This window comes from Choristoneura fumiferana, chromosome 21 (assembly GCF_025370935.1).
Source record: "Choristoneura fumiferana chromosome 21, NRCan_CFum_1, whole genome shotgun sequence".
In the NCBI taxonomy this organism is placed as follows: Eukaryota; Metazoa; Arthropoda; class Insecta; order Lepidoptera; family Tortricidae; genus Choristoneura; species Choristoneura fumiferana.
Window position 1 is genome coordinate 144,322 of NC_133492.1, and position 8,062 is coordinate 152,383.

Sequence of the window (8,062 nt, forward strand, 5' to 3'; positions counted from 1 at the left end):
CTATCTGTATATCGAATTTCATCTAAATCAGTTCAGCAATTTAGACGCGATGGGGTAACACACAAACAGACTTGATTTTTTTGCATTTATAAGTGGTATGTATTAAAATAGTTATTTATGCAACTGTATCGTAATAGGGGTCCTTAAAACACGAGTGTGGTTCATAAAAGGGACACACGAGTGTTTTAAGGCCTTATTACGTACAGTTGCGTACAATATTTTATCTACATGCATTTCCATATATTAAATCCTCTATCATGGTGTAGATAAAACTTTGTGTTATAATAATAATAAAGTGTGTTAATATTTCCAGATAGATCTAACCTAGGGCTCTTTAAGGCTAGAGTGAATAGGCTGTTACTGAACCAGTGAGATACACCTTTAGCCTCATATACACTTAACATCAGGTGAGATAGGGGATACCGGGTTAGTTAAATGCAAAAAAAATTGCGGACTATAACCACGGGGTTTTAACTCAAATAAATTTATAAGACGTTTGATGGCACCTTGAACATTGATTCAATCAACACAACAATAAAAAACGCTAATATTGCTGAAAACCTACGGAACAGAATCTTCTGCGGTATGATAACTCAAAGAAACAAAGAAGAAACTAAATGGAATCGTACGAACAACAAAATTGAACACATAGTTAAACTACGGTTCAGTGAACAACCTGTAATTTACAGCCTCGTCCATTGTTCGTGTAATTTCATGTCGTAAACGCTGTAAAATTAAATGAGTTTATGACAAAGTAGCTGGGTGTTGGTTGACACTTAGTTGCGAAAATAGAATGGGTACTATGTAACGTTTAGTACAAGCACAGTCCGTATCAGCATATTCTGTATATTTGTGCCGCTGTTTTTATTTGTTATGAAATGCACATTTCGTAACTTTATTTCAAATTCGGAAACCTTCTACATCCCCAGCGCATTCATAACTTGATCGATGCAATAAGTGCAATTTACTCGTAGTTATCCCTAATTTTGTTCTGAAAAGCTGTTGTTGTTGAAAAGTTGTTTCTATTAATGTTGACTTTTGTTTGTTTTCTTTAGTTGTTTTTTTTCCAGTTTATTTTAATTAGTGTCTGGATACCTGTAAGTGGTTACAAAGTGGCTCAAATTTTATGGTATTGTTAATTTGTGTGCTAGAATTAAGTGTTGTGTTCATAATATGCTGTAATATACATGTCATGTTTATAGATATATATTGTCTGACACAATGTAAACTGTTATGGAAATAAATATACTGAATACTGAATACATATTTAGTTTATATTGATCTTTAAGGATTGTAAATCTTAAATACTAGCCGTTAGCCTCGACTCCGTCCGTGCAGAATTCGTTAATCGCTATCGCGCGGGAACTATGCAATTTTCCGGATTCTTTCATGGGATTTCTTGGATTTCATCTAAATGGGTGCAGTGGTTTATATATTATATGATATAAGTAGAAACGGGTGTATAATATAAGTGGGATTATCTGTTTAATTTCACCTTTTAGTAGTATGAATCTACAAATGAATGTAGCGCTAAATAGTTAGCTCTGGGCGCCAGATGGCAAGGGGCGCCATTTTCCATTTTCCAGTACATTTATGATGGCACCTTCTGAGAGTGATGTAAGCGGTGTAAACAATCTCGCTTGATTAAGGACTAGAGCTGGCACTGTGTAGAAGATTCGCTAATAAAAAAGGATTCTTTGTAGCCTTGAGACTTCGTAAATAACAAACCTGTATACGCGCTCGACGCAAAACATCTCAAAAACAGCATTAAGTATAGCCTATTACATAACAGTCATCACAAATGCCACTGACACCATAAGGCCATCGCCGAGACGTGCCGCAGACAACACCAACGTAAGCTGACCTTTAGGCGCCACTGCACTTTCCCCTCTGTCGCCAAGTTAACTCAATGACGAAGGGCCGGGGCGTGCCAAGATAAAGTGGACGTTTTTATCAGAGTGACTCATAATGAGTCAGTATGAATGTGTAGGGTGACTAGGGTTTCGGGAGGGACGGAATATTGGGGGAACTGTGAGTCATTTTGGTTAGGTTTCCTGGCGTCCCTAAGTCTAAATTGAGGGGTGGTTTGTGAGGGTTATTTACGTTTATATTCGGAAAGGCGTGTAGATAGTAGTTAGTAATGTTAAGTTAAGTGACATTGCTTGTTCTTAACGAGGTTCTGAAGTGGTTGCAGTGGCGTGGTGCCTTAATTTCTATGATATTACCTAAAAGTTTTACGTCACGTAGTGATGAAATGTGTGGCAAAGAATGTAAACAGTAACTGTGAGATGTTGCATTCGTCTGATGATACTCACGTCTTTCTCAGAAAGTTTTGACAAAAATGTTGACTCCACGCTACTGAGAGACTATTAGAATGCTTGCTGGACATGTTGAGATAGCACGTTCGCTGTCAGGGATCTTTGGTTTTTAATACATCTAAGGTAAACTAAGAACCCAGAACGCTAGTTACATTACAGTCAATTCTAGTATCCAAATAATAATCACTAACAAAATCACTTTATAACAATCAATCAGACAAAAATCAAAATCAAAACGTTTAGGTATAACGGCAATCGCCCGATAGTCTCTGACTGTTGTAATTACCGCGAAGTAAGTGATTTGCGTTGGCAGGCCTCCCACCAGGTGGACTGACTCCATCGTGAGAATTGCGGGCAACCTGTGAATGCAAGTGGCGAGTTGTCGTTCATTGTGGCGTCCTAAGGTGGAGGCCTTTGTTCAGCAGTGGACGTCTTCCGGCTGATGATGATGATAATGATTTAAAACTTGTCCCAATAAAAACAAGTGACATGGTCATCTATAGCTCAAGACTTTCCTGTTCGCCGCGAGTCGATTGGGACCAATTATATGCTGTTTTTAAACGAAACAAACCGTTTGGTGATACTGAGAAGAGGGGACTAAAATTAAAAATTTCGAATACTTTACCTATTACCAACTAGAGTTTACCCGCGGCTTCGTACACGTAAATGATTAGGTCCAGCAGCTGAATTGAATTTCCGGGATTTTTTAAATTACTTGTGGGAATTCCCGAAAATTCTATCTTTGTTTTCATTGACGTTACATTAAAAGTGGTCAAATTTCATGACTCTATATAAGCCCATCGGTTGTTGCTTCGAGATTTTATCCCTATCCCGTGGAAATATTGGAATAAAAAGTATTCTATTTTAATTCAGGTCATAAACTAACTTTTTGCCAAATTTCATCCAAATCCGTGTAGCCGTTCCAGCGTGAAGAACTAACAAACTTACTCAATCACTTACAAACTTTCACATTTATAATATTAGTAGGATAGTATACATATATTAATTCCTCTTTCATTTAATTACTTAAATTTTACACAGAAATAGGCCAGCGTCTTCTTGACCACAATTAAGACTTAACAGCATAAGTCATCCAGCCAATCCTGCGGGACAGTAATACAGTAATACAAACATGATCGATATTTATGTAGGGCCATGTACCAAAATTTCAAATTTCAAATTTATGTATATTTATTTTCTCTTTTCCAGTATCTATCAACGGAATATCGAAAATACAAACTGAGACATGGATGCACAGAAAAACCAGAAAAAGAGACCAGCGCTGGGAATCAAACCCAGGTCCTCAGCAATCCGTGCTGCGTGCTATAACCCCTACACCACCGCTGGACAGGAATCTAGTCACGAATTTTTCCTATGAATACATATCTCAGGTTGCTTATTTCTACTACGCTACTTATGCAGCAGCACTAGCGACATCTATGTTCCGCTCTCATCGAGAGACGTCACACTCTTTCGGAACCAACCGCTCACCCAGACAAAAGATGTCGCTACCAAGCAATCAAATAATGATTGTTTTTTTGGAGTCTTTTTGTAATTTTTATTTCAACTCCAAATTTGTTACTTTTACGGGTATCCCGTGAAACCATATCGAAAATACAAACTGAGACATGGATGCACAGAAAAACCAAAAAAAGAGACCAGCGCTGGGAATCGAACCCAGGTCCTCAGCAATCCGTGCTGCGTATTATCAACGTAATGTTTTTTTTGCACGCATTTGTTAACTTCACCTTGTCTTGTGTATTTAAGTCAAGTCCTGCCCGTCTCGTGTAATGTCTGTACGCTGTGTAGAGATGCAGGCTCAGCATGTTACACCGCACATGCTGATCCTGAACATTTTGCCATATATAGCTGAATGTATATGTACCTTATCACGAATATGTATTTCTTTTTATGGGCAACAAATGTTCTTTCTTCTTTCTTTCTTTCACAATCACCACCACCATCTTGCTCGCTAATCCTGCCGTGAAACAGCAGTGCTTGCACTGTCGAGTTTCGGCGTGGAGAGTTAGACAGCCGGTGAAATTACTGGCACTTGAGGTATCCCATCTTAGGCCTCTAGGTTGGCAACGCATCTGCAATCCCCCAGATGTCTATGGGCGATGGTGATCTCTTATCATCAGGAGACCCACTTGCTCGTTTGCCATCCAGTTGAATAAAAAAAAAAAACAGGCCTGATGGTAAACAAATATGTGAACTAAGATGGTGCACGCTTGCCCAAGAAATGCCCGTTCACTTTCAGAGAACACAAGCTGACAGAGCGAGTATCCATCCTTAGCTGTCCGGATAATAAAGGACGAGCGAAAACGCTTTGTGCGAATTTTATTAACTTAGATTATCCGAAGAAGCTACCAGCTCTTCGGTCCCCAGTGACTTCTACTAACTACATTATGTTCCACGCAGACATTTTACTAAATAACTTGCACTTAACATAAGTAAATATTGAGTCAATTTTTCACTCATTCAAATGTCAGTCGCACAGTTCGCGAGCAATTTGCACTTAACCTTGGCCAAATCGCGTTGAGTTTCGACACTAAGTGACAGAAATTGAATGCGCTCTTAATATTTTTGAAAGGTGTCCTGCTGTAATTTATATAAACTGTAGGTGTGGTGTTTTAATTAATAGCTGTGGCCTATACTTGCTTTGGATAGGTATTTGACAAAATGTAAACAAAACAACGTCAATTGGTGTCTGACGTGTCAACTGAACGCAACAAGAAAGTAATTATTTTCCGATTTGGTAGTCGCCGACCACGGACCGCGTACCGACCATCAAACAAAACACAACATCTAAGATCACCATCGAAATTGTAAGTACTAAGTATTATATATTTCGATGAAGATCACAAACAAACCACAACGTCGATCCAACGGTGTCTTAAATATTGAAATTCTCCCGTTAAGCTATCTAAACATTTACTTACATTTCTGTATTGAAATACACTAGTCTAGTTTCTATTACAATGATAGATAAGTAAAATGTTTAAAATCCTTGAATGTATCCAATTTGGCAGCTGTTTATTTTACATTTAGTTAAATACCTATCCAAACCAATTATGCATGCATAGTGGTTTAACCTATCGAGGCGATACAACCAGATCGTGGGTTCAAACCCCGGCTCGCACCTCTGAGTTTTCGAAATTCATTACATTTGAAATCTACTATGAGCTTTACGGTGAAGGAAAACATCGTGATGCAACCTACACTACGGCGAAGCAATTCATTGTGTGAGGCCGGCCTGGGCCCAGCGTGGAATTGTATATAGGCTGGGATGATGGCCTGTGATGATGATGATATGATGGGATGTGATGATGATGATGATGATGATCAGTAATTATCAGACTGGCCAAAGGAGGGTTTATTTTTCCTGTCGTATGGTTCTTGGTCAAACTAACAAAAACATCAGCTAGATATAACATTCTGATTATTAATTTTGAGACTCCTTATCTACAGCTATAAGACCGGCTTGACATATGAATTGTAGCAAGAAATATTATAAGTTTTTGGTAAAAATTTCATTTTTAATACAAGCTTTTTTTCTGACTGTACTTTTGGTTGACTGTAGGTAATTGTATTGTCACCCAAACTACATTTGCATACCAAATTTCAAGTCAATGCTATTAACCGTTGAAGAATTCCGTCCTGTGGAGACGATCCTGACCGGACTACCAGGATGTCACTACCAGATTATTGTATTGTCACGCAATCTACATAATATACCAAATTTTAAGTCAATCCAACCACTGGAAATTGGACGAATTTAACTTGCAAGATTTTATAACATTTGCAAGATTTATAAGACAAACAGACAGACAGACAACGGGACAGTTGAAACTAAATAAAAGCTTGTAAAAACTACGGCAAATGATGCAGCATATTAAAATAACATCAACAACAAACTCGTTTCAAACGTGGCAACCATTAATGTTGACTCAAACCAGTATTGACAAAACCACTGCAGCTCGCTGCCAGCGGTACGAACACAGCTACGAGCCAAAAGTATATAAGCTCTAGTTTATTGCTTTTCGCGGTAGTCTGGCGCCAGGCGCGATCGATTGCAGAACGTTTTCTTGCTTTTAAGATTATCAGCTATCTGATGCGGGATTTTATGAATCGTGCTATTGCTTTTCTCCTAGCTTGGAAAAATGTTGGTGTATTTGTTGGCTGGAAAAGTATGGAAAATGTGTTTCAATTAAATATCCTGAGACCTTGATATGTTATAGATTTCAAAGTTCAGAACAAACGTCTCTGAAAAACTAAACTTAAGTCTGAAAGGGACCCGGAAACAGAGGTAGCACCCTTAGAGACTTTTGCTAAGGCTTTGAAATTTATAACATATCAAAATCTCATGATATTTAACTGTAACCATATTTTCTATATTTGTCTGACAGACAGCCGGTGACATAACTGGCAATTGAGGTATCCCATCTTAGGCCTCTAGGTTGGCAACGCATCTGCAATACCCCTAGTGTTGCAGATCTTTATGGGCGGTGGTGATCTCTTACCATCAGGAGACTTAATTTCAGCTTGATACGTAAAATAAAATATGGTTTGATAGACGGACCAACGATAATAAAGTAATTATCCCATAAGGGTTCCGTTTTTGGCAACTAAGATTTTTACTGATTTATAGTATAGTATAGTATAATACATAGTTACTACATACTTTCGCACTTGGTCCGCAACAACTACCTGGTACAATAATTATATTCAACAAAAGTACAAGTTAGGTACGATTAAAACTAACGATTCCTTAAACAAACAAATGGAACCCTTTCTAATTACTCGCTAATGAAGAAATATGAAACGGAAAGAAAAAGGGAAAGGCGAAAAACGTTTTCGTCGAGATTTACCGAACAAAGTGTAATTAACAAAAAGTAAGTGCGAAATTCGGATGTAGCTTTTTATACTCCGTCTTGGTGATTCATGAGAGCGAAAGAGACGAATTATTTCGGTTTTTGCGTGAGTAATAGAGAAGCCCATCCCTCGGTTCCCATTCGGTTACGATTCGTGCCCATCGGTCCGGGTGCATGCGGCAGACATGTCCAGCCCAGTCCCACTTCAGCTTAGTTTAGCTTAGTTAGCTTATAGGAGCAGAGGCAGACCCAAGAGGAGATGGCGAGACGACCTGAGCGCTTTTCAGCTCGATTGGCAGGTGCATGCCCAGGACAGGGAAGAGTGGCGGAGAAAAGGGGAGGCCTTTGCCCAGCAGTGGGCTAATACAGGCTACATTAAAAAAAATAGCGAAGCGACACTAAGCTCGTACTGTAATTGTTTTCTAGGTTAACTTTGCGCTACATTTTCCTGCTACCTTTGAGTGAGGTGAGGTATACACACACATCTCCACTGTTAATTTAAACAAAGACCCTAACGTCCACTTGCAGTGTTTTTAATCTAGGTTTAAGTGGTCTTAAGTTCTGTCAGATCCATACAAGAACTGTCAGTTTAAGCCTTAAATCGAGATTTAAAAAAGCCTACACGTTGTCCTAATAGCTACATAATGAACAACAACTTGCCACCTGCATTCACCGGCTGCCCGGAGAATTTTTTATGATATCGATCCACCTGGTGGGAGACCTCCCAACGCTCTTCTGATTCGTAGCCGCCCCCAACCAGAACATTAAAATTTCTCACCCAAGGGATCTTCGAACGAAGTGGCCTGTATATTGCCGTATCAACTTATATATAGCTATGACGGAGACTCTCGTTTTTCGGCAAATTTTCGT